Here is a 27,279-nt window from a genome sequence, read left to right as displayed (position 1 = left end):
GGGGGACCCCATATCAAAAAAAAAAAAAAAAAACTAGGAAAGATTGGATTACTGGATCCTCCAAAAATCCAAATAGGACAAGGGTACAACCATCCTATTTCACCTTTCCTAACGCCTCCGTCTTGGCATCCCAGATCATTCACAACTACCCTGTGCCAGTTTCTACCCTGTGAGGGTGGGTCCCTGGGCACCCTTATTGTTTCCTCACTTCAGCATCTCACCTAAGTTGGTTGATGCCTTCATCTAAACCTAACAAGTCAACAGGGAGGCAGAAGGGGAGGTGGAAGGATAGGGCACCCAGGGAGAGAAAACCAAAGAGAATGTAAGTAATGCAATTCGGTGTGGCCAAACTGGTTCCTGACCTAATTACTATGTGCTGTTTCTCAGTTGGAGAAGAGAAAGGCATTTTTAATGTACAGCAATAAATTAGAGGCACATTCCCTCTTCATCATGCTCCTTCCCAAAGAACAACCTGCTCCTGAGGGGGAGTCACAAACTTCCGGCTGGCATCCAGCGAGCCTTAGTCTGGCGAAGTCCACCCTTCTTAATTCTTAAGTGGAGTCAATGAGTCCATTGTTTTCAAACTTGAGCTGAGAACTAATATGTACAGAACAAAAGAAAGGCCGGTGCCAGAGGTGATCTTTGGCTGTACAGTCGTCATGCTAAAATAAACAAAGCATCCATCATCCATGTATGCTGATTTGGAAACACTATTATCCTTTCACATAAGAGTTGAAGGAAGAGGCTGAGCCAGCAACCTTCGTCCTTTCCAGTAGGTGAAGATGAAGGCTTCACCAGGGATGTGACCAAAGAGACGGGACTCACCATCAGAAGCGCTGTGAGCTCAGTGCAGGAGCTACCAGCGATGGTGCCATGGTACAAGGCTGAGGGGGACTGTGTTGAAAGTTTCACTCATATGTAAAACAGTTCCCATGCTGCTCCGGGAACCATATTGATGCATTCATTGCCTGGGAGAGAAAAAGGAGGGAGGCGTATTTGAGCACCTTCTACGTGCACCTGCCTGCAATCTTCCCAGCTTCATTTTACAGGGGGACACTATGACCAGATAAGCAACCCATACCCAAGGATCAGTCATCAAATCAACCAAATCAAAAAGGTGTTCCAGGCTGATTTAAAGCCAGGAAAGAGGGTAGCTAGTTTGGTCTTAGGTTCTATGTGAGCAGACTGTCTTTGACAGTATAACGAACTGATAAATTTGTTTGAAACCAGAGGAAATGAGTTTATCCTCCTATCACAAGCTCTGAGACAATGTCTCTGATATCCCCTATTCCATAGCTCTCTGGGATGCTTCCATTAGTGCAAGTTTCATTTGGAAGTCAAGAGCCTTCCAGGTATTAAAAAGTGCCTGTCCCCCAAGGTGATTAGTTCCTCCACGGGGCGGGGCCTGCCACGGAGGAGGGACTACTGGGGGGCTGCTGGGAGCTGTCTTGGGACAGAAGCTGAGAACCCAAAGGAACATGTGGTGGGGCTTGTGTGGAGAGAGAGAGATGGCCCCGGGGCCTCACCTGCATGGACGGGAGAGGGGGCATTACCTGGGACAAGACTGTGGGCCCAAGATGTATGGGTGAAAGTTAACGCAGACTATGGGCGGGGCAGCAGGAGCATCTGACATGCCAGGCTCAGAGCCCTGGCACAAGAATGCTTGTCTCTGTTTAAGTTCCCCAATTTACCCCCTTCCTACCAGAGGGCATAAACCATAATAAACTCACATAAAAATATATTACATGGTTTGTCTGATCATGCAAGAGACCCCAAGAGAACTTTGGCGATGGTGCCATTCAGTGGCAAGATGCTCAGTAGGTATGAACTCCTGCCATGCGATATTAGCCTGATGACCTGAGTCCAGTCCCTGAAAGCCATGTAAAGTTGGAAGGAGAGCACCGACTCCACAAAGTTGCCCTCTGACCTCCACAGGTGTGTCTTGACATGCACACACCCACACACATAATAAATACTGGGTTGGGGGGGTGATTGAAACAGGATCTCTCAGTAGCCCCAGTTGGCCTAGAACTCACTATGTAGATCAGACTGGCCTCAATCTCACAGAAATCCATCTGCCTCTGCCTCCCAAGGGCTGGGATTAAAGGTGTGTACCACCGCACCTGGCTAATAATACTTTTTTAGAACATTTTTAAAGTGTCATCCATGTCAAAATTCTCTCTCCATCTTGAAGCTTCCTTCTTCCTGTAGCTGGGGCTGACTTTGACAGAGCAGGCCTAGCAAGTCATGGCCCCTCCTCCTCCTCCCCACTGGCTGTTTCTAGGTCAGAAAACAGGAGAAGAGAGGGTACTAGAAAGTGCTTAGGGTTTTAGTTTGGCAGTACAAGAACTAACCTCCTGACTAGGAATCTTCTCTGTGTTGGAGGTACTCAAATATTGCCTATGCCTTCAGCTCTCTGAGGATACCATATGGCAAACCTCCTTCTGAGCAACTGGCATGATCTAAAGAACATGCTGTAGGATCATCTGTAGGCCTTCTTCCAGCCTCCACCTTCACCCTTTGCTCTCACAGGAAGCCTTCTCTACTCAAAGTCCTCAGAAGACCCTTGAGCCCCATTTGGAATGTAGGAAACTCACACTTGTTTGCCATATGAAATGGTAATGATCAGGCTGCCCATGACCATGTCTCTCCTCACCTTACTGTGTTGAATTATTCCAGTTTCAAGCACTAGATTCATATCGGCCCCCAAACTCTCGGGGAGTCCTAGATACCTCTCCCACAATGCTGGATGAGCCTCTTATCCAATAGCTCCCAGTTACTCAGTTACTTGCTACCCTTTGGCAAACACCCTGATCTCCAGGAGGGCTGGCCACTCCTGAAATACAGGGCCCAACCCAAGAGTCTAAATGTGCATCCACGTGCCAAATACTGAAATACTGAAATGTTATAAATCCATTTTAAAATGACTGTGAAATAAAATGTTTTAGTTCCCTTCCTCAACAAGTAAGCTTCTTGATTGCCTGGAGGTTCAGTATGAATTTCAAATTTCAGCCTCCTCAGAACTCTGTTCTAGGAGAGACAGTCCTTCCATCCTAGAACCAGACCCAGGCCAATAAGCTATTCTGCTTCTCTTTCCATCTAAAACTCCATCCCACACCAAAGGAACCATGAACACACTCAACAATCCAGGTTGAACATGCAAGATCTATGCACATCCCCTACCCCAAACTGCTGCCCTGGTTTCTATACTCAGGCCCAGAGCTGAACACAGACCACTCTGGGTAGATGGGTCTCCTAACAGGCCTCAATAGACCCTAAGGGAGCCTGGGAATTCTGGAAAACGTGGCTACTTGAAATAGGGTGGGGAAAGGGGAAACAGGCTCCAGGAGGACACATCCCCTAATCCCACAGGTTTCTTGCTCCATGGAGAGGAGTTTGTAGGAAGAGTTCCAGAAAGGTCCTCTCTACAATGAGGAAGGCAGGAAGGGACCATACTCTTGGCCCTCCCTCACCTGACTTGACCGGATACCACTGGAGGGGGAGAGCAAATGGCTTAGCTGTTTCCTGAAACTTTCATCTTACTACTCAGGGACTTCCCTTTCCATGAATCTGCATCTTCTGCTAGCATCTTCTGTTTACATCACAAGATGGTAAAGGACTAGGGCCAGCTTAGCCTCCCCTAGGGGGGGTTCTTCCATTAGAACATGAAAACTCTGTTCACTGTCCCCAGCTTTGTGGTTTCAGCCAAAATCCAGAGACACCCCGCTCCACTGTGCTGCAGGTGGACTTGTAGTCCTAGCACGAGGGATTTCAGCACAGCAGCTCTGTTTTACACACCCACATTTTAACACTCTGTTAGCAGAGGGGAGAGCCAGTGTGTTTCACATATGGGCAACTTTCAAACCAGGCTCTACTGCACAATCAAACCAGATAGCCTCTGAAAAATAATGCCTACACCTACTTTCACACTCAAACAAAACTCTAGTAACATTCATGAACTTAGCCATTTCCTTCAACCCGGAGAGTAATATGGTACCCCAAGACCCCACACCAGGGGGCAATCATTCTTTCAGGTTAGCATTCTTTCTTGGTTAGCAGCAGTGACTGTCCCTACCACAGAGTACCTTGTTTCTACTTTGGAGAAGGGAATGTCACCTGCTGGGTCCCTAGCTTCTGTGACCTCTACAGTGTACTCTGGCCTCCACCATGGAGAAGGTGAGTTCTTAGAGAAAGCAGGACTAGTGTAAAATTGGAGGCCCAGTTTGAAATTTTGATATGGTTAACTCTCAGATTTTCTAATGTCAGTGAATTTTCAGGGTGTAATTTCAATTTATTTTAATACAATATTTTCATTAATTCTTTGATTTCATACATGTATATAATGCATTTTAATCATATTCAACCTTCATTCCTCCCCTCTAACTCTTCCAAGATCCATCCCCGACCCCCTCCCAAATTTCATGTGCTCCATTTTAAAAAAAGTAACCCCGAGTCCAGTTTATGCTGCCTATATACTCATTTGTGTGGGGGTCACCCACTAGAGCATGGCTGACATACCAGGATCCAAACCCTTAAAGAAAACTGACTCTCTCTTCCCCAGAAGCCATCAGCTACCAATAGCTCCTCATCTAGGGTAGGGGCTCATGAAACTCTCCCTCCTCCAGGCTGGAATGTTGGTTGATTTGATCTTGTACAGATGTTATGCAATCAACCACAGCTGCTTTAAGTTCATGAGTGCAGTGGTTCTGTCATGTCCAGAAGACACCCTTTCACTCTGGCCCTCCCTGATCTCTGGCTCTTGCAATCTTTTGCCCCTTCTTTTACAATGGTCCCTGAGCCTTAGGAGTAGAGGATGTGACGTAGATGTCCCATGTCTGGCTAAGCACTCCACAGACACTTATTTTCTACACTTTGACCATGAGAGTTTCTGCATTAATCACTGTCACTACACAAAGAAACGTCTCTGATGAGATCTGAGGGCAGTTTAATAATATGTCCATTTAGCAAAATAATAGTACTAAGTCCACTCCCAGAGTCTATGAGTTCCCAACCATGAGTTCTTGGCCAGATTTACAATAGCCTGCATGCATTTCCTCTTGTGGAGTGAGCCTTAAAAACAATCCGAAAGGACTTGATTGTTTATCCTCATCAACAGTCGTGCTGCCTTTCCACCCATGAACATGTCTTGCCATGTCAGTCACTGTAGCTCACCAAGTTTACAGGTGAGATTCTTGAGGAATTTTCTCCCTCAGCAGCCTCCATAGCACCTTCTGGTGCTTGACTTCTCCATGTCCCATGATCAAAGTGTGTGATATCGTCAGCAATAGGATCTTAGTAATAGTTCATTTTAATTATCAACTTGATTGGATCTGGAATCAACTAAGAGACACACCTCTAAGTGGATCTGTAGAGCATTTCCAGAAACGGTTAACAGGGTAGAAGACCCTGCCCAAGAGGTCTTCTTTGCAGTGGCTGCTGAGATAAAAAGGTCTGGGTAAAAAGCAGCCTTGCCTGTTTGCCTGCCTTACTTCCTGTGGGTAAGTTCACCTACCCCATTGTTGCTGCTGCTCATCCTTTGCTGACATGAGAACCCAGCTTCTTTGGCCTTCCCACAGGTTCTGCAGTCCATCAACTCTCCAAATCTTCACTACTAGATTGGGTCTGCTGAGGCATCCAGCTTCATGGGCTAAGCAGCCACTGAGTTCTCAACATCTCTAATATACAGATGGCCATTGTTAGACTACCCAATCCTTATGATATAAACCAATCTATTTCATACACACACACACAGAGAGAGAGAGAGAGAGAGAGAGAGAGAGAGAGAGAGAGAGAGACTTAGTATAAGTCAGTTCTCTTTCTCTAGAAATTCCTAATGCATAAGAACACCTGCCTGGTCTAGTCAGGAGTTGGAAGAACTAAAAGTGTGAAATGTTAATGTTAGAAGGTCCGACACCAAATAGGAGCACCAGAGACTGTTAAGGATTTAATCTTGTCTCAGAACCATGGGTCCATGACCAAAATAATAACAATACAGCAATCTCTTAAGGAATCAATCTGGAATTCTTTAATAGCAAGCACCCAACATCTGTTGAGCAGGTTCTACATGCCAGGTACTGTGCTGAGTGCTCAGACTATCCTCATTCACTGCTGATCATACCCACGGGCTATTCCTCCATACCAGCCTGATGCATGGACTAACTGAGCCTGGACTTCTGTATATTAATGTATGCTAATTCCCACTGGAATGCCTGTAGCCCCATTTCTCAGTGTCAATTGATTGTACCTTGCTGAGTTTTCACTCATGTTTAAGATGCCAGGCTGTGCAAACTGGATGGGACTTTCTCTAAGCATAGTCTGTGCCTGGGTCGCCCATCCAGATGCAGGACAGCTGTGCACACTTGCCCCCTGTGGTCTAAGTACGTCTTGCTCCCTGAGAACTGGGTTCTCCATGGCTCCAATTTAGTCTTCATAACAAATCATCCCTAGTGGTAGTGCCTTTAAGACACAACAATTTTATCATTTCTCATGTTTTGCTTGGACCAGGAATTTGGGGAGACACAGTGAGGCAGTTCTAGCTTAGAGCTTCTACTAACTTTACATTACTGTAACAAAATACGAAAATACTCAAGATAAGCAACTTATAAAGAGAAAAGGTTTGTTTTGGCTCATGATTTCAGATGTTTCAGACCATGACGAATTGCCCCCTTTGCTTTGGCCCTCCAGCACATCACGATGGAAACTGGTAGCAAAACAGACATTCACCTCACAGACAAGACATGAAAGAGAGGAACAGACTGGAGTCCCATCGTGCCCTTTGAGAACACGTCCCTAATGTTCTAAAGCCTAACACTAGGCCCCTCTTAAAGTTTCCACCAGTTCTTAGAGTTTATGATGTGGATCTTTGGAACACACTCCAAATGCAAATGACAGCAGAGGTCCCTCATGTAGTTGGAATCAGTATATTGGAAGGAGCTATGTTTCCCTTCATGCAATCTCAGGGCCCTCCATATGGTCATTCCACATGGGCTAGCTTGGGCTTTCCTCCCGGCGTGGTGCTCTCAAGGCAGCCAGATGCTCATGTGGTGACTCATGGCTCAGCACTAACATTCCAGTGAGCAAGGTAGGAACCGCAGCACCTGTCATGATTCAGTCTTGGGAGTCATATGGCATCGCCTCCGCCAGTCACAAGTTACCAGGATATTAAGAGGGTATACCACCACTCTGTGGGGTATTACAGAGACCGTGGGAAAAAAAATAGCATGTTGTATGGGAGAGAGTACGGCAGCTGCCTTTGAACGTGGGTCGTGTCTCCTGAAGAGAAAGGCCCATGGTAAATGAGTCAGAATGACCCCAAGGGCTCCAAGCACATCTGATCCTCAGGCCCTCTTCTTCCTCATGGTGTGGCCTGAGCTGACTCACTCTCTTCTAAGAGGGTTTCATTTCCAAGTGTCTCCCCAGTTTCTCACTGAAATTGTCACTGCTGTGTTTGAAAACCTGGCTCTCCTCCCACAGTCCGTGGTGGACCCTCCCAGCTCAGTGCTGTTCCTGGCCACAAAGGTACACCTACTCACCTAATCCACAGCTGCCGAACACCATAGGGGGCCCTGTCACCTCTACTCTTGCCCCTCTGTAACCTTCCTACAAGTTGTATTCCAGCCCAAACAGAAGTCAAGTTCTACATTGTCTTGGAATGAGTACTCAGCACCTCTGCCTGCTCTTAGGAGGGCCCAGGCTGTTACGGCTAGCCCTGAAAAACACATGGGTCGGGACTGGCTTATCCCTTCCAAGTCAATGTGCAGCTATTTATTTTATCCATCTGTGTCATTCATTATAACACCCAAGTGTGGGTCACACACAGCACAGCAGCCGAACACCTAAAGTGGACACAGTACCAGGACATTTGATCAGGATGTTTCTGGGCCTGAGCCAAGGTAGGCCTCATCTCTGCAATTTTCCAGAAGTGCAAACTGTAGGCAAGTCACTTAGCCCTCTGGATTCTTGTCGTATGGGGCTGAGTTCCTTGCTGCACTGTATTTATCCTCCGGCTCAAATAAGGTACAGCACATGAAGATGAGTTGAAGACTGTTCCACATAACAACGTATCATGTAATTATTATTATTATCATTTAAATGGAATTTAATGTGGCCTCTGTACCCTTTTCCTGGGGACCATGCAAACTTCAGCCCATCCCGTTTGTCACTTCCCTCAAAGCCCAGCAGATCATGCATTCATTTTTCTCTTTTACATCCTGCATGAAAAGATGGGTCCAGGGCATGCCGGCTGGTCCCACTGCCTCAGTTCTCACTCTCAAGGGTATACAGCAGGCAGTCTCACCCTCTATGCAGACCCCTGTGAGTATCTTCCTAAACTGGGAGGCTCTAAAGGGGTGCGTCCAAGGCCAGTCTCACACTATCAACACTCAGGATGCACTCCCATATGAATAGAGAGGCCTGTGCCAGGCCCTTCTACTGTGGTTTGAATATGGTTTGTCCCACAAAGGTTCATACAGGAAGTATGGTCCCCAGTATGGCAGCACTGGGGTCATGCTAGAAACATTAAGAGTCAGAGCTGGTAGAAGGTAGTGAGGCCCTGGGATCTTTCTCCCTCCTTTCTCTTTCTCTCTCTCTCTCTCTCTCTCTCTCTCTCTCTCTCTCTCTATCTCTCTCTCTCTCTCTCTCTCTCTCTCTCCCTCTCTCTCTCTCTCTCCCCCCCCATCCTACCCCACCCTCTTTCTCCCTGTCTGCATGTACTTCCACCACTATGGCACCACCTACCACCATGAGCAAACAAATGCAGGTGCCTCTCTCACTAATATCTAGAACTGTAAGCCAAGTAAACCTCTTTACTGTGTAAGTTACCTGGTCTCTGGCATTTTGCTGTACCAACAGAAGATACATAAATACATTCTCCCTGCCTGCTCACTCTACTATATCCCACGATCCTTGTAAGTAGATGGGGACAGGGCCCATAAGGACAGGCCAAGACTCTTGAATGACAGTAGCCAGCTGTGGATCAAAGAGCAGAGCTCTGGACAGGCACCTCATTCCTCTCCCATAAGATTTTCACAGGCCAGTCCAGACACTGGTTCCTAAGGATGCTGCATTTGCCACCTGTCTGGACAAAGCCTACCAGGAAAAAAATGTTTTGAATAGTTCAAACTTGATGCTTCTGGCTCTGAGCTTTTCTCCTTAGTCTGATATTTCCCACCAAAGAAAAGAAGCTGGCCCAGCTCTGAAGAAACTGGCTGGTTAGAGATGTAGAAGGATACATTCCTAAGAACAGAAGTGCCAGTAGTGCTGGAGGGGGCCAAGGGAAAGCATAGAATCATTGATCTTAAAAAAAAGAAAAAGAAAGAAAAAAGAAAATAAACCCAGAGGGCAGGAACCAGCAGGGATTAGCCCAGACAGCTTCCCTGTCAGGGATGGGGTGGCAGGGTAGGGACTTGCCTCCCCAAGTTGCCAGGAATCAGGGTTTGAAAACTTTTATAAACCTATCTTTACTCCCCAAAGTATCTGCATGGAGAAGAAGAGTGGAGATGGAATCCTGTCCTCTTCATTCTTTATCTCCTCCTCCTGAGCCACCTCTCCTGGCCCTGCCTGCTTAGAAAACCCAACGGGGGTCAAGTGGGGCTCAGCCATGATCCATTAGAAGCTGAGGCACTTGGCCAAATTGGGCAGGGTGGGTGTGCTGGAGGGAATAGGGCAGGGGGGTTGGAAGGGACACCGGAAAGATCCAAAATTCAGGATGAGGCCTGGAGCAGGGAAGGAAATGCAGTAAGCAGAATGGGTCAGAGGTCAGAGTGAGAAGAGAAGAAAGGAGGAGGAAAGAAGAAAAGAAGAAGAAGAAGAAGAAGAAGAAGAAGAAGAAGAAGAAGAAGAAGAAGAAGAAGAGGAGGAGGAGGAGGCAGCAGGGGAGATGAAGATGGTGCTGGAAACAAGGGGAGAAAGAAGATGAAGGAAGCTTAGGGTGAGAAGAGCTAAAAGGGAGCTCGCATCATGAGGAAGGGAGGAAGGGAGAAACCCCCAGATTGTAAACGGGTGGTGCCTTAGGAATCTGTCTACAAGTCATCCATCCAAACCTAAGAACTCATCTCCACCCAAAACACTTAACCCAGCTTTGCTGTTTTCCAGTGTGACCCCCAAACAGGCCAACAGTACAACCCCAAGAGTGAGCTCTTCTTCAGTTTTGCACTCGGACACTTGGTCTCCTCACCATGGTCCTGAGCCTGCCTGGGAACAGAAGGACTCTCCACTCTGTCTTCACAGAAGCATGTCCAGGGAAACATTTTTAAGAATTTGTGCCTGGACCCCTGTTTAGACTAGTATCATCGGAATCTAAGAGAGAGACCCACTCGGCCTTGAAAAGTATACCCAGGGAGGTTAATGTACAGCTAGAGTCCAAAGTTACTAATAAAACTCATACTGTAGTGTTCGGCTCTGTGAGGGTATGGTGGGCTTTCTGCCCTTCATGAATAATATTGTTTCTAGAGGAAATGTGCTTAGGTTTTAATTCCAGATGTTGGGCACAAACCAGCCCCTGCACTCCGTGTCCCCCCCCACCCCCCCCAACATGCAAATCTTATGTAGCCAGAGGGAGTAGGTGGACAAACACACTGGCTGAGTATCCCCTCCCAGGTCCCCATGGAAGGCCCACATTCTGTCCCTTGTGGAGAGGACCATCCAGTCATGCATGGGCAACTTGAGTATGTTTACAAGACAAGGAGTTCTTATTCAGAGCTGTCATAAAAGGAGCAAAAAAAGTCAACAGTAAATAACAGAGGAATGGGGGCAGCATAAAAAATGGAAGAACCTTCGAGTCAATAAATAAAGAAGGTACATGTCTGGAAATGACACTGAAAAGCAGCTTAACAATCCCATACTGGCGAATCAACCGTGCCAAGATGCTAGGGAAACTGGTTTTTTTGAACTGTGTTAACTTGTGTTAGTGCTGCCAAGCATCAGGAGATCATTCCAATCAAAGAAATGCAGCCATTTCTCGGGAGGGCAGGGGGGTTAAGCACCAAGCGTGTAAGAAACCCTAGAGCATGTGGAGCCGTGGAAAATTTCCACGCCAAACCCCTCGTTCCCATGCCCCACCACAACGGCAGTGATCAAAGCATCAGGTCCCCGTCCCACTCTTGCTAATGTCTGCACATGGGAAACAGGACACTGCTTATGAATGGCACCCGGGAGGCAGTTGGCAGGGACACAGTCATCATGAAATCCTTAAAGCCAACAAGACAGAACAGCACAGGCCAGAGGATGCAGCCAAACCCTGCCATTCCTTCATCTCTTCCCTGTCACAGATAGAAGTCAAATAACTGAATTACACCAGCCACTACCACATAATGTAAGTGGAGCTGATGTCTGGTGCCAAAGCAGATCCAGGGATCCTGGCCAGCAAGCAGGGGACCGGGGAGCCCTGGCACTGGGTCCTGGGGCACTGTATCTTCACAGGGCAGAATCCCAGCTCTTTCTAGTAGGGTAGTTTGTTTGCCAGTCATAAGGGTGCCCATTCCAAAGGCACAGCTGGGGTGGGCGAAGGCTGCAGAGGCTACACTTTATCAGCCTCCCTCTCTTACTCTAATTAGGAACAGAACAGCTCACTGTTATGCCTAAATTCTCTTATTTTCTTTGAGTCAGACTCCACAGTTACAAGAACTAGAGGTAGACCTTTGCATATCATGCCTTCCCAGAATGAGCCACAGAAGAGGCAGGGAAGATAGTAGCCCAGCCTAGGGAGAATGCAGACATGCTTTAGCCAAAAGAGAACAGTAACCACCATCTGAGCCAAGCAGCAGCTCCAGGGAGCTGGCCTCCTTGTTCTTGACACCACAGGTTGCAGCTCCCATGACAATCACCTCACCAGTGTTGAGATTCTACAGCCTCCTTCACAGCTTAGGTCTTCAAACAGCTCTGTCACGCATGGCATCTGTGTGTGCCTCTTAGCTTCTGGAGAACTCCACAGCCCTCCATCCCAATAGTGACATTAAGATACAGGTTTTCTTATTGGACAGAAATTCCACCCAGCCTCCTCAGAGTCAAACACCACCCTCTAGTACAAACCAGTAAAGTAGAATGGGACGCAACAAAGGCATGTTGCATGGATCCATGCAACATGAAGTCCCTGTGACTCTGTTCAAATGGGGCTGAGGACATTTTTCCTTGGATAGGCTCCACTTCCCTTACTGTACATAATGGTTAATATTGATGTCAACATAACAGAATCTGTAATCACCTAGTAGACAAACCTCTGGGCATCCATGTGATGAATTATCTAGATTAGGTTAACTGATATGGATTACCTAGATTAGGTTCATTGTGGTCAGCACCATTCCATGGAATGGGGTCCTAGATGGAAAAAAAGAAAAGATACTGAGCACTGTCATTCACTGCTCTCTGCTTTCTGACTGCAGGTACAGTGTGAGCAGCCCCCTCCCATTCCTGCAGCCATCCCTTCCCTGCCATGATGGACTGTATCTCCTGGGACGATAAGCCAAGCTAAACCCTTCCTTCTTCAGATTGCTTTTGGCCGGTGCTTTGGCGCAGCAAGAAGTAGCTAACACACCCTACTACTCAGTTTTCTTTCACAGTTTAAGACATCAGTATTTTAGGACCTCACACTAAAGCTAGCACAAGTGAAGTTCACACACACAGAAGAGTAATGCAGTACTGTAAGAGTGAGAATTCAGTCTGCCTTCTAATGTCAAATATCAAATGTTCTGAATTCACACACTTCAAAGGTGAAATCTATTATGGCATAAGAAAAGCCTTAACTTCCTAATAATATTAGGGAATAATAGCTAACCATTATCCAATGCTATGTCTGAGTTGGGCTCTGACCCAGTGGTTAAGCACTCAGCTAGAACTAACCACTATCCCTTGGTCACATTTTGACATGGCCATAGGGCAATAAGGAAAACCCATTTGTTGGCTGAACACAAATTACTCCTTGCCCCTTCTTACGTGCTATTATAGGAGCCGGAAAATCTTTGCCAACTTCCTTTGCAGATGAGGGGTCTGTGACCTCACTCTGATCAATGGTGAGGAATGAAATATAAGTGGGGAATCATCTGGAAGCTTTAAGAAAGACATTTTTCTTTTCAAAGGAAATGAAAAGGCAGCCCTGGAACACAGGCCCTTTCCCCACTCCTCTTCCTCCTTCAATCCTGCTAGGCTCTCCCACTTCCCCTGCTTCCTGATGTGGGGGACCTACTATCTTGAAAACCACAGCCATCTTGCAAGATGAAACAAATGTAAGGATGAAATTATGGATGGTGAAGTTGTCAGAAAGAGCCTGGATCCCCAATAAGTCTGTTAAGCGGCTGAATCAAAATCCACTACATAGCCAAACTGATGCTGGATGGTTAATACTAGGCCTCTCTCACAGATGAGAAACTGAGATGCAGAGAAGGTAAGCTAAGCAGCTAGTCTAAGACACCCATCCACAGAAGGGCTTAGTCATTCAAAATCAAGCCAGCTGATCAAGAAATCTAATGATTATGACATATTTCCCTCCAGCCAAAAGACATCTTAGAACTGAGAAGTCTCAACTTGAAGGACCCTAGGTTCCTTTCAACGAAGAGATTAAGCTCACAGTGGTTATGTGTTGGGCCCAAGCCTATTGGCTTTCCCGTCCTGCAGTATTCGGACTGAATCCTGACACCCGCTCAGCATTCTGTACATTTCCCCAATGCTTTCTCTCCAGAGGACAGCAAGGGACTATAAATCCTGCAAAGCAGCATGGTGTTTCTACACGGCCTTCGCTAAGCATTTGTCATCTTGACTCATTTTGGATCTCTGACACCACAGAAACCAAGACAGAAGTTAAGACGCTGGGATTGTATGTCAGAATTATCATGATGACCACATTACACTTCAGTGTATTTAGACATTATTCAGCCAAGTTATTTTACACCAGAAAATGTTACCTGAGAAGGAACATTATTAGTGGCTTTTGCGATATTCACTCTAAGAGCCTGCAGCATAATGCCCAGAGGGAGAACAGGAGAGCCAGCACCAGCCCTAAGGCAATTTCTATTACTGCTTTGCTTTTTTTTTTTTTTTTTTTTTTTTTGGTCTTTTTGAGACAGGGTCTCCCTGTAGTCCCAGCTGCCCTGGATTTGCTGTGGAGACCAGGCTGGCCTTGAACTCACAGAGATCGACCTGCTTCTGCCTCCGGAGTACTGGATTAAAGGTGTGCGCCACCCCACCACACCCAGAATTTTTTAAAAAGGTAAATAAATAAAACAAAATAAACAAAATGCTCCAATAGCCTAAATATTGCAATAAATAAAGAGGTCTTTTTACTCACATATTTGCCACTTTCAAATTGTGTGGCTCAAATGCAGACATCGGTTTTGGAAACCCAACTCCAAGAATCTTGTTCTTTCCACATTCTGGCTCCTATTCAAGCATCTCTTCACTCTCCCCAAAAGCTGCCATCATCCTATGATTGATGTCTTGGTGGAGATTCCACTAAACTTGTCTGTTCTCATTTTCCAGCTGCTCAGTACCTGTGGTTTTCACTAACGGTCATTACATTTGATCATTCCCTCTTTGCCCCTAAACTTTCTGGCAATGCTCAAGAAATACGGAGAATGTAACTGGTACAGAAAGCCTTGAAAATTCAGCAAAGTTTAGGATAAGAAAAGAGTTGTGTTTGCAGTAATATCACACATTGGCTTAGTTACTCCATCTATAAATGTTAAAGCCTAGTATGTTATTTCATTGAGCTTCATTCCAGTAGGTGAGTACCATGAATATCCTTTTAAATCAGGAAATCAAAGCCTAGCAAGACAGAACAGTTGAGCTGGTACAAAATGTCATGGGAGTTCAAGAAATTTGCAAGGAGCCCGGAATGGTGGCACTCAGGAGGCCGAGGCAGGTGATCTCTGAGAGATTGAGGTCATCCTTGTCTACAGAGCAAGTTTCAAGCCAGCTGGGGCTACCGGGAGACCCTGTTTCAAAACAAAAACAAACAAACAAAAAAGAAGCTTAAAAGGAGATAGCACAGACCTCTACATGCTCACCCTTCAACACAAAGCAGAATGCATTAACTATATGATCCAGCTCTCAGGGTTCACAGAAAGGACAGTTTGCATCTTGTCCCCTGGAAAAGACTGAAACAGCACAAAGAAATGAAAGAGAAAGAGGAGAGAGAGAGAGAGAGAGAGAGAGAGAGAGAGAGAGAGATCGCAGCACAGTGAAAGGAAGAGTATAGGCTGGGCAGAAAATACAGACACATTTGGAAATGGAGACAGTGCAGCACTATGCCAGCAAAGGACACAGGGGTAATGCCATGTATTAATATGGGGAAGGAGGAGGAGGATTGTGGGGTCATGAGGTACCTAGAATGGAAATCTGAAGCTGAACTCATGGAATCACAAAGAATAGTCACTGAGGGGCTCTGAGGTCCCAGGAACTCTCCCAAGACTGCCCTCAGGAGAAGAGCATCCAGCAGAAGCAGGAAACATGGAAAGAGAGGAAAGGTTGGGAGTCCCCACAGCCACACAGCACCGGCACGGTGGCAGGTGGTGAAAGCTTAAACCAGGGTGGGAGTGGCTGAATGGGAAGAACCACACACAGGCAAGAACTGGTAGGAAAAGCTGGTCACTGGTAAGTGGAGCTGTGGAGTGTGATCCTGATGCCAATGGTGTCATTAACACATTCAGGCAAAATTCAGTGTCTAAGAGTCAACTGCTGTTCGAAACAATCACGGTGTGAAGAGTTTCCAGATTAGCAGGCCCTCATGCGACTGCCCCCAACGTCCCACTAAACCCACTTAGGATTATACATCTTAAGAAATGAAACTCAAAATTCACACAAAACAAAAATGAATTCTCAAAGCCGGGCATGGTGGCACATGCCTTTAATCCTAGCACTTGGGAAACAGAGGCAGGGGGCTGTCTGTAAGTTTCAGGCCAGCCTGGTCTACATAGCGAGTTCCAGACCATATGCAGCTACAGGGAAATCTCAAAAAGGTTAAAAAAAAAAAAAGGAATTACCAAAATGTGGAAAGTGTTTCCACTGATTTCAAGATGGCCAGAGGTGGCTTCAGGGAGGAGCTGAGTTACAGTCACTCTTGGGAAGCAGAGACACCCATACCTGGCAAACAGGATGGCTCCCAGCCCTTCCCAACAGGTCAGTACCAAGAAGAAAACTCTGCTATGGGAGAGTGTTTTTCTAAGATGCCAGAGTAAAGCACCAGTCACCTGCTCTCCACCCTGCCCTTCCCACTAAGCCGGTTCTGCCCACAGTTGATACAGCATCGACAAAATGAAGCCATGAGCAGGAAATGAAGTGGGTCAACTATGATGTTTTGCTCTCACACTAAAGCTGCAAGAGCAGCAAAAGAGATTCTGAGAAAGCTCCAGCAGTGTGTTCAGGGATTGTCAATTTCCACCAATGCCATCCGTTTAGAGAACCAGGCAGTGAGTGTCATCTCCTTTCTGTACCACAGTCTCAAAATCTGCTGGAAAATACAGAAATCCAGAGGGAGCTTGTCTAACCTAAGGACTGTTAATCAGTAAATTAAATAGATGGCCTAGGAAAAAAATAGCAGAACTCTAAAGGAAGGGATCCATATCCGGAATATCAAAAAGAAGGATACTCCTTGAAATGATTACCCCAAAATAAAGAGAAGATGCTATGAGATGTTCTTATATCTTCAGTTGGAGCTAAAAATCTATGTCTTCTATGAAACAGGAACAGAAAACTAAAATGCTGCACTGACTGAAAGAACACAGTGAGATGAAAAGCCAGCCTGAGAGAATGTAAAGACAATAAACCCAGATGAAAAGGGAGTCCGGTGAGATGAAGGGGCTGAAATTACGATAGCAGAAATGATGTCAGCACTGAGAGCCCTGAAGCACACCCCGGGAAGCTGATACCCACAATGTGTAGCATGAGCTGGGAAAGCTCTCCCAGAGACCAGGAGAATAAAGACAGGGCAAAAAAACATTGCTAGTTTCCTGAGACAGATGAGAAGATGGTATACGCGGAAGGCAAAGAAAGGAAGCTCGATGTACAAATAATAGATGCTATCAAGACAGAACAGACACAGAAGAACCAGAGCCATGTTTGCAGATAGAAATTGGATGCAGAGGATGTAAACTTCTCCTATAGGAAATTCTGTCTCTGGGTTTCTGTCTCTAAAATGGGGGTTTTGAAACAACATATAACTGAATGCAATGGTGCATGCCGATAGTGCCTTCGTTCTGGTGGCTGGAAAAGTATAAGGCCAGCTTGGGCTACATGGCAAGAATCTGTCTCAAAAAGATGTGTTGTGTAGAGCCAAGGGTGATAGTATATGCCTCTAATCTCAGCACTTGGGAGGCAGAGGCAGGCGGATCTATGTGAGATTGAGGCCATTCTGGTCTACATAGTGAGTTCTAGGCCAACTGAGGCTAGACATTCTATCTCGAAAAAGAAAAAAAAAGATGTGTGTGAATGTATATTATCATGAATAGTAAAGGAAATTCTGTTTCTTTTACTTCAACATTTATACACAGTGAATTCTAACTAATAACAATTGTAATCATTATTATTCTATATATAATGATACAAATCATTAAGAAGTTTTTTATATTGGATGGTTGATTGGTTTTCCCTATGTAGCCAAGGCTGGCCCTGAACTCATGCAGTCCTCCTGATTCAGCATGGCCAGTGCTGGGAATTATGAGCATGAAATACTACACCTAGCCAATAAGCAAAAGTTAAATAATACTAATAATAGGAAAGCATCAAAAGCATGAAAAGTTTATTCGTGAAATAAGACCACAAATAGCATATTCACCTCTTGAGGATCAAAGAAATACAAATGAAAATAATAAATTAGGACTTTTCTAATAACACTTTAGCTACATACTTTTCTTTCTTGCAAGCTGTGCATTGAGTAGAGTATTGAAAGACTCTCTCTCCTGCTTTGTTGGTGAAACTAAATTGGTTCACTTACAGATCAAGAAAATGAAAAGGATTTATCACTTGGAAATGGAATGGTTATTTATGCCCCCCCACAAATTCACATATTGAAGCTGTAACTACTGACCCCCAATGAGACATCATCTAGAGACAGGAACTATGAAGATGTGATAAAGGTTAAATGAAGCCATAAAGATGAGACCATAGTCCCCTATGGCTAGTGTCCTTTATAAGAAGAGGAATAAACACCATAGTTCTCTCTCTGCCATGTAAAGACACAGCAACAAAGTGGCCGTCTGCAAGCCAGGAGGAATACTTACCCCAAGAGCCCAGCAGGCTGGTGCCTTGATCTGACACTCCTCTAGAACTGTGGGAAAATGAGTGTGTGTTGTTTAAGCCCCAATCCATTTTGCTTAAAAATCCATCCGGTTTTGCTAAGGGAATGTAGGCACACCAATACAGACCTTGAACCAGAATCTCTAGTTCAAGGAGTCTATGTTAACGAAATAATCGGTGAAGTGAACAAGGACTCATGAACATGACCTGCAGAATGCAGAAAGCATAAAATAGATAACATTGCTTGTTTTACAGTAGTTAAAGCCAAATTTTAAAGTTTCAAATTTTGTTTTGTGTGCGTGTATGTATGTGCAAGTTCATGCAAGAACAGGCATATGCATGCCACACATGTCACTGCCCGCATATAGAAGTCAGAGGACAACTTCCAGGAAGTTGGTTCTCTCCTTCCACCTTGTTTTGAAGCAGGCTCTCTCTTGTTTCTGCTACTGGTCTGTGTGCTCCAGGATAGCTGGCCCCTCAAGCTTCCAGCACATTCTCCAGTCTCTTCCTTCATCTCATTGCAGGGGTACTGGGACCACACCATCATATCTGGCTTTTATGTAGGTTCTGCATGACAAGCACTTTTACCCTTGAACTATCTTCTCAGTCCAAATTTTAAAGTTTGCTTCATTATATATAGGAGAATAATTATTACATATTATTATAAAAGAGAAAATAATATCAATATGATCCTTTGTTTTTATTATGTATTTTCTATTATTATATAGAAAAAAGGATGAAAATATTAACAGGAATATTATCTCTGGTAGTGGAATTACAAGTAGGGCTCTTTTTCTTCCCTTCATTCCTTCATTTTGGTATTTGTTTTCTTTGCTTTTGAGATAAGATCTCACTAGGTAGTCCTGACAGGTCTAGAACTCACTGTATAGAGCAGAGTGGTCTCTAATTTACAGAAATTCTCCTGCCTCTGCCTCGCAAGTGATAGGGTTACAGATGCCCCACTGTGCTGGCTCTTTATTTTTGGAAATGCTATAAATCTTCAACAATCATGTTGAATTATTATTACACTCATTTTTCAAAGTTTTATTTTTAAAGTCCTGCCATTAGCTTAGAATAGTTTTTAAGGGAATCTCATTTCTTCATGAAATGCTCATTTCCTGCCTATAAATTTCTAGAGAGATTATTTACATCATTCACTCGCACTGATAAAACAATCAGTGTTCTAAAGAGGTCTTTCTCACAGGATGCTGGTCTAGTCAACTCCAAATGCCTGCACTCTCCAAATACATGTGCATGGTTTTGCTCTAGGAGGTCTGTGAAAAAGTTTAGCAAAATTCATGCTTTTGTCTTTAAGATGCTTTGGTCCAAAGTCAGACCAAGCTTCTGGACATTTCAAATGTTGAAAAAGTAATCATGGAACACAAATACATTCTTAGAAAAAGAAAAAACAAACCAAAAAACAAAACCAAAAAAAACCACCATAGATTTGCCATACCAGGACATAGCAGAGTAGAGAGGAAGCTTGTTCTTACATTGTTTCAGAGGAAGGAATGGAAGGGTGAGCTGAAGGAAGGAAGATGTTGATGCAGAACCACGAACTCACCAGGTTTCTTACAAAGCAGCAGGTTTCCCGGCACTGTAATACTAAACAGCAAACAGATGACCACTTGTTTGGAAGACAAAGACACAATGATATTTTCTATGTTAAATATGAACTAAACTAAAAGACCAATTGGATAACCTTTAAGGCAAAGTTGTATAATTTTTGGTATAAACTGAGCATTTTTGAGAGAAAGCATCCTAGTTAAACTGAAATGTGTGTTCAACTTGCTCCAGGGTTCCTTCCAAGTCTTAGGCACTCACTTAAAAGCCTGCATCCATAAACCTCAGAAGTTCAAGGGCTGACCTTTTCCAACACCTGTGTGAGTGGCTTAATGGCTTCCTACAATGCTGAGGCATTCTGGCATGTAAGAATTTTCCTTGAACAGCTGAGGAATGAGAAGAGAAGAAATGTTGAATTTCCCAGTAATTGGTCCTTGGGGAAAGGAGAAGTGAGCACAGTCACTGGAAGCCCACAAGGCATATGGCACTGGCACCCCAATATTATTTTAGCTACAGTTAGCATACCTCGATGATTATGGCTTGGAGGCTCTGGTGCTACCCAAGCATAGCTGGAATGTGTGGCTCTGATTTGTTTTCCAGCTGGAAGTGTGACAGAAGCGGGAAGATTCCAGCTTTCGTGTGTCTTGTTGCATCCTGCCTCTGCTTGGTCTCATAGTCATATACATCATTTTTGCTGTTTTAGCCTCAGTGTAAGCAATTCAGAATGAGCTTCAGTAACACCCACAGAATGTCTGGGCAACAGCAAGGACAGACATTGGCCAAGCCCTGCCTGCCCTGTATGGTTTTATTATCCATGGGCAATCACAGGATCATTAATTGGGAAAAGATGAGGAAGAGTTAAAGAAGGAAGGTTTTCAGAGATGCTGACATGATGATGTGATGTGATATTAAGGATTCTTGCCTTTTCCAGGTATCTCCTTACCTACCCATCAAAAAGACCTTGGGTGAAGGCATCATCATGCTCCTAAAGCTTCTTTGTGGAAATAGGTGTCTTATTCTAGAAGGAAGAAGGAATTAGTTATCCAAATAAGGACATTAACTCCATTCACAAGGGTGGAATCCTCATGACCTGGACACTAAAAGACTCCATCTTATAGTATTATACAGATCCCCCTTATCTGAAATTTCACCTTCAGCAGGTTAATTACCTGTGATCAACTTGGTCTGAAATTTTTAAATGGAAAATTTTACCAAGAAGGAATTCTTAAAGTTTTAAATAATTCTGAGTAGCAGTGTGCAATCTCCCACTGTCCTATTATATCCTGCCACAACAGGAGTCACGTCACACTCACAGTCAAGAATCAGAGAGAGAGGCGAATGGGAGTGCTCAACTCACTTTTTTTCTCTCTTTACTTAGCCCAGGAATGGTGCCACCCACATTTAGAGTGGGTATTTCTACCTCACTAAACCCATCTAGAAAATCCCTCACAAGCATGCCCAGAGGTTTGTCTCTTAGGTGATTTTAGATCTAATCAAGTATGCAGTCCATGTCAACCATCACAATAGCAAAGAAAGAATATGTGTTCTAGGGCATTCTTACTAAGCCCTGGCATCTAAGAAGAAGGAAAACAACAAAATAGAATATCTCAAAACCAAATGTTGATAGCTTTGACTATGCACCTTCAAGAAAGCTTCCACTTCCTTTGAATGGCTGAAGCATCAACCTAATACTGAGCTCCTCACTGTAGTCAAAAGCAGAGAAAGTATTTTCCATGTACAGATCAGCAAAACTGAGATTCTGTGTATGCCCTTCCATCACTTAAATCTGCTTCATCTTTGAAACTTTCAGAATGGCAGCCAGTAATATAGCAACACCAAAGGCCCCTAAAATAAAGTCAAGCTGCTATTTAGAAACAATAATCATCTTTGAATGCCTTCCTAGAAGAAAGAGTGATAACTGGGTGATATTTATCTAGTCGGGGCATATATGTGGCCAGAAGCCAGCAGTGCACTTTGTAGGCACCCTCAAGCAAGTTGGAGCAGAGGGGTGTTTCTGGGTCAAGGGCTGCTGGCAGACAGGTGAGACTGCCTAGACAAAATGCTTTGCAAGCTCCTTTTCAGGAGAGTTGTCCAGAAAATCTAGAAAACTGAATAAGAATATCCTGTCCTGACAGATGCTATTTACAACCACAAACCTTCTACCCCAACCACAGACAATGCCCTCTTCGTGAAGGACATCAGTAGGTATAAATGTCATCAAACGCTGCATTTCCCAATAGGATGGACAGTGCACTGAGAGTCAAGAGACTTTGGCTCTCAGTTTCATTTTCTACCAATTTGCTTTGTATCCAGGATAAATTGCTGTTGTTATTTTTTCATATTAGTCAAAACTTTTACTAAACGTAAGAGACAACAATGACACTGGAAGTTGTTAAAAAATCAAACAAAGGAGCAAAAGCACATGGTCCTCTGAGAACTCATTATAATTTTTGAACACACAGGTAAAAATGTTCATCATGATTTTATAGACATGACTTCCAATCAATAGAGATGTTATTATTCAAACCAATGGGCTTGAGGTATGATATAATAAGGAAAATGGAGTGCTTTTGCAATGTTGCTCCCAGAAGCATTTAACTTTTTCGTTTTGGAAATTTCAAATATATAAAAATGTAAAGGGGATAGTATGAATGTTAATAAGTCAGTCATTCAGGTTCATCAGTTCTAACTCATGGGCAGTCTTGTTTCATATATAACTTCACTCACTTTGCCAATCCATCTACTTTGAAACAATTCTCAATGGAATAGCCTTTTAGTCATAAATATTTCAGTGTGTGTTTCTGCCATATACTTTTTAAAGTTATTTTAACTTCTATTGAATTTTGTGTGTTTCATACAGAACATCTTAATCATCTTTATACCCCCTTCCCCATTGGACCCCTCCCATAGCCTCCCCCGACTTGAATTCATACATTCTGTCATTTGTGATAAGGCCTATCATGTCAAGTTAGTATCCCCAGATTGTCCTTCAGTGCAAGTTCATCCACTAAGATCTAGTCAACCTATCTAGAGTCCCTCCCTTGAAGAAGATCAGCTCTTCCTCACCCAGCAGTAATCAACTGCCAGTAATTCTTCGACTAAAATTGGGGCCTGCTGTCCATTTCCACAGTTCTGTGCTGAGTTTTTGTTTGCTTGAGTTTGCATGGGTCTTGTGCATGCTGACGCCATTTCTGTAGGTTCATATGAGAAGAGTTCCAGGAGCCTGGAGGACTCTATTTTCATATGATCATGCACCTCCTTCTTGGCTCTTTCCTCCCCCTCTTCCACAGGAAGAGCCCTGAGTGGGCGGATTTTAATATAGGAGCCCTATATGTGAGTCCAAGGACCCACACTCTGCCACCTCTTACTCTCTGCATTCTGGCCATTTGTGGACTTTTGTTTTCCTTGCCTTCTGTTGCATGGGGGAGTTTCATTGATGAGAACTGGAAGATGTATTAGTGTTCTCTTTATTCCTTGTTCTACATTCTGTGAGCCTTAGGTATAGAGGTTGCATCATAGATGTATCACTTAGGCTTGGGCAATTCACAGACAATCTCTGTGTGACCAGTTGTGGAACTCTGTAATAATCTCTGTCTGTTGAAAAAGAAGCTTCTTTGATGAATGGTGATTGGGATATTTATCTGTAAATTCAAAAATTCATATTTTACACATAGTAAAAAATTACATTTGTGTAGGGATGTGAGAGCCTTGGGGTTTTCTCTAAGATCTATGACCTCTCCAGCTATGTGTATTTGGCTAAGTTTACAGTACCACACATGAGTTTCCTCTCATTGAGTGAAATTGTTTTTTTTTTTTCTTAATTTGCACATCTACAAAAATAATATACTAATGCCTTCCTGTGGAGTCTTGCTCATGGGAGTTCTGAGTGAAATCATTTCCATAAAATTTGTGTGGGAACAAGAAAGCAGAATTCAAATGTAGGGTGTTATAATTGAACAGAAGACCATTTTGTAAGATAAAATGTAAAGTAAATAATAGTATTAAGAAAATTTCTTGGGCTGGGGTGATGGCTCAGCAGTTAAGAACACTGATTGCTCTTGCAGAAGACCAGGGTTTGAATCCCAGCACCCACATGGCAGCTAACAACTGTCTGTAACTCCAGTTCCAGGGGGTCCAACAGTCTCTTCTGTCCTCCGCAGGCATTGCATGACATGGATGCACTTTCCTACATTCAGACAATATACACATACACATAAAGTAAAAATAATAAATAAAATATTTTTAAATTTTTAAAAAAGAAAATTCCTGTTAATGTTTTGAGACCAAAAGTTTTCAATTGTTTTATTTTTATTGATTTTTTGTGATTTTCATATAATATAATTTGATAGTATTTAGATTCCCCCTCACCTCTCCCTACTGTTCCTTGCCCAATTTAATATGCTCTATTATACAGATAATGTATATTATAGATAATATATAAGAAGGTATATAGCACCTAATTTGTATCTCCAAATGTTCTTCAGTGTGGGTCCATCCACCAGTTAATTTGCCAAGAGTCCCATGCTTGAAAGAGATACTCTCTGCCCCTCCCAGAAGCTATCTATTATCACAACTTCCTTAGGTGGGGTTGGAGCTTCTTGCCTACTACCCCATGTCTATGCTGGGATTTTCTTTTCTTTTACTTTGAGCTTGCTTGAGACTTGTGCCTGAGGTAGGGAATGGGAGAGAAGGGCAGATGAGAGAGTATAGGGAGAGATACGTAACACTAAAGGTCTTTAGAAAAAGTCATATGGAAACCACCACTACAGAAGCCTCTTAAAGTATATACATATATGTTATAAAAGAGATTAAAAGGAGGCATCCTCTAACAGGGGGACATTACTGTTTCTAGACATCATTGGCTAATAGAAAAAAAAGAAAAAACCCTCAATGCTGGGAATGAACTCCCTCTCTAGAAGCTATTGATTGCAGGTCCTATAGGCCTTCCCAAAATATTGGTCATTGCTCCTGCTCTTGGTTACCCACCAGAACTAGATGGAAAACCTTATTGCTGAAGATACGATATACATGAACTGTAGAATAAGGATAAATCAAGCTGGTGCTGACTTCAGAGCCTCATCTCTACTGGCTAGCATTCATAGTGCTGGAAGGTGCTATGTAAGCTACTAGAAGGAAAAAAATCATCAACTTTACCCAGCTGTGAATTCTGTGAACTGCAATAACAACTGGCCTTGCAAGGAAGTCCCACCGGTGCAATAGTGGCACAAAATATTACAGGAGTAACCAATCGCTCTTTAATTAGATTTAAGGTCCCCTTCCTAGGATGGAACCCATACCTGACACTGATATCAGACTGAGGAACTTGAGGCTAGGGTCACAGGACATAGGGGAGAACCCAACTAGTTTTCTACTAAATAGTTATCATATTAAACTAACTCTTAATGACTTATTTTTATACCCATAGATTAATGCATCTCTTAACTTTCCCTAGAGAAGTTTCTTCATGCAACAGATGGTAATGAATACAGAAGCCCACAAATGCCCAATGTGCAGAGAACAAGAGGCAGCCAGAGTGCTTATCCCTGAACAGAATGCCTATATCAAACCTCTGCCTCTCAAGGCTCAGGGATCATTGTGGAAGACAAAGTGGAGTGACAGCAAGAGCCAGAGGTGGTGGATGAAACAAAGAAACAGAATCTTCCAGACAGCTGGTCAGTCACTCATGTGAACTCACAGCAATGATGGCACAATGCACAAGTCCCATGCAAGCTTGAAACAATTGTTTTTAAACAATACTAATTACCGTGAAAAGGGCCTGCAAATTATCCTTCAAAAAATCCTACTTGTCACTTGAAAATTTGAAAACTTGGGCAGCAAAGCTGTAATTGATGAGCTTCATTCCTCCATGACTCTGTGACATCCCTTCCTTCCCTCCCCAATGCCATCCACAGACGAGAGTGAAACTGCCAGAAAGTGAAGACAGAGTGCCTGGTCCCATGGCAGAGCTCCCATCCTCTCACCGTCATCCATAACTACCCACCCCTATATGCTCCTGTACCCCCCCCCCCCTCCCCCCCCCCCCCCGACACACACATCCTTATGTCACCTCCAGGAATCACAGAGACTTCTGCTATTTGGGTGATGTTTTCCTGTAATCCTCAATTTCCACTCATTTTGTAATTGAGTAGTAAAGAAAAAAGTTTATAAACATCCATGCCTCTATGGCTCCAAAGAAATTAGCAGTTCCATGAAGGCATGTAGGCAGCTTGCATTAAAGCATAACCAACAGGGAGAAGGGGGGTGTAGTAGTAGAAAGACGTAGTCTCAGAAGGAATTTTCTGGAGAACATGTGAACCAAGGCCAGTTGCTCTAAGTCATCCTTTGTGGCAAAATTTGCACTGAGTCCACAGCACCAACATTTCCATCCTAGAAGTTTCCTTAGATTCTCTCTTTAGGGTTTATCTTCCACCTATAAGAGCAAGAATCATATCACATAAAACTGGACTTTGGAAACTTAAAACTAACCCGTATCATTTTTCAAAAGCTCTCAGAAAAATAAAACGGATTATGCAAGAAAATTTTGTAAGTGGAAAATATTGCATAGACAGAGTCTGAAGAAATCCAGGACATTTTAAACCAGAAAGCAGATGGAATAAGAGCAATATAAATTAGTGTAACTGCATTTTGCCAACTGCAAAGTGATTCTAACTCCAAACAAAACTTCTTCTCTCCAACTTGTTGATTGCATATATATTTGTTTTTAATTTACACTATGTAGAATTTGGTGAAATGTTTGGAGTTAGAATTAAACTCTGAAGGTCTAGGAAACACCAAATCCGGCCAAACCACCCACAGAGTATCGAACTAAGGAAACAAGCACATAAAATACATGAAGTTATTTACACTGAAACATAATATTCATGCATGTTACTTAAGCCAATTAACAAAAATTAAGTGTGTGGCAATGTTTAAGGAATGTCCTACGATTAAGAGGCATACTAAGTACCAAATAGAAGGGTCAAAACTTCACCCTCAGTCTCTCCCGGCCTTGGCCCTTTCAACATGACCTCCAGCCTGTTTCTCAGACATGTTGGCAGCTTCCCAATGGAAGAATCTTGGCCTTTGTTTATCAAAGTCGGAACAGGTTTCGGACTTGACTCCGTCCACTCTCAGCTGTCAACTTAGGACTCTGGAAGATTTGTCCAAATTATGCAGGTCGAGAAAATCAGCTCAATCACATGAGAAACTAACCAGCCGGTTTACAAAGGAGGAGGGAGAGGCTGGCATAGATCTTTTCACAGCAGTAGATGGTGTGAGGGAGACAGAACCTGATGGCATCTTTGTGAACTTGTCCCTTCTCTGTCCTAAGGTCTCGGGCCATTTTCTTAGGCCTGATGAAAAGGTGGCCTGGGAACCAGCCGCGGGGCTACACTAAGTCAACTCGTGGAATTCGGTCTCCCATCCACTGACCAATGAGACTTCTCCTTGTGTAAAGAATCTCACTCATTATCCCAAGTTACCACTGGCTCAGGATTT

The sequence above is a fragment of the Nannospalax galili genome, unplaced genomic scaffold (genome assembly GCF_000622305.1).
Source record: "Nannospalax galili isolate Female #2095 unplaced genomic scaffold, S.galili_v1.0 scaffold898, whole genome shotgun sequence".
Classification (NCBI taxonomy): Eukaryota; Metazoa; Chordata; class Mammalia; order Rodentia; family Spalacidae; genus Nannospalax; species Nannospalax galili.
The sequence above is the reverse complement of the archived record's forward strand: the minus strand, read 5'-3'. Positions refer to the sequence as shown.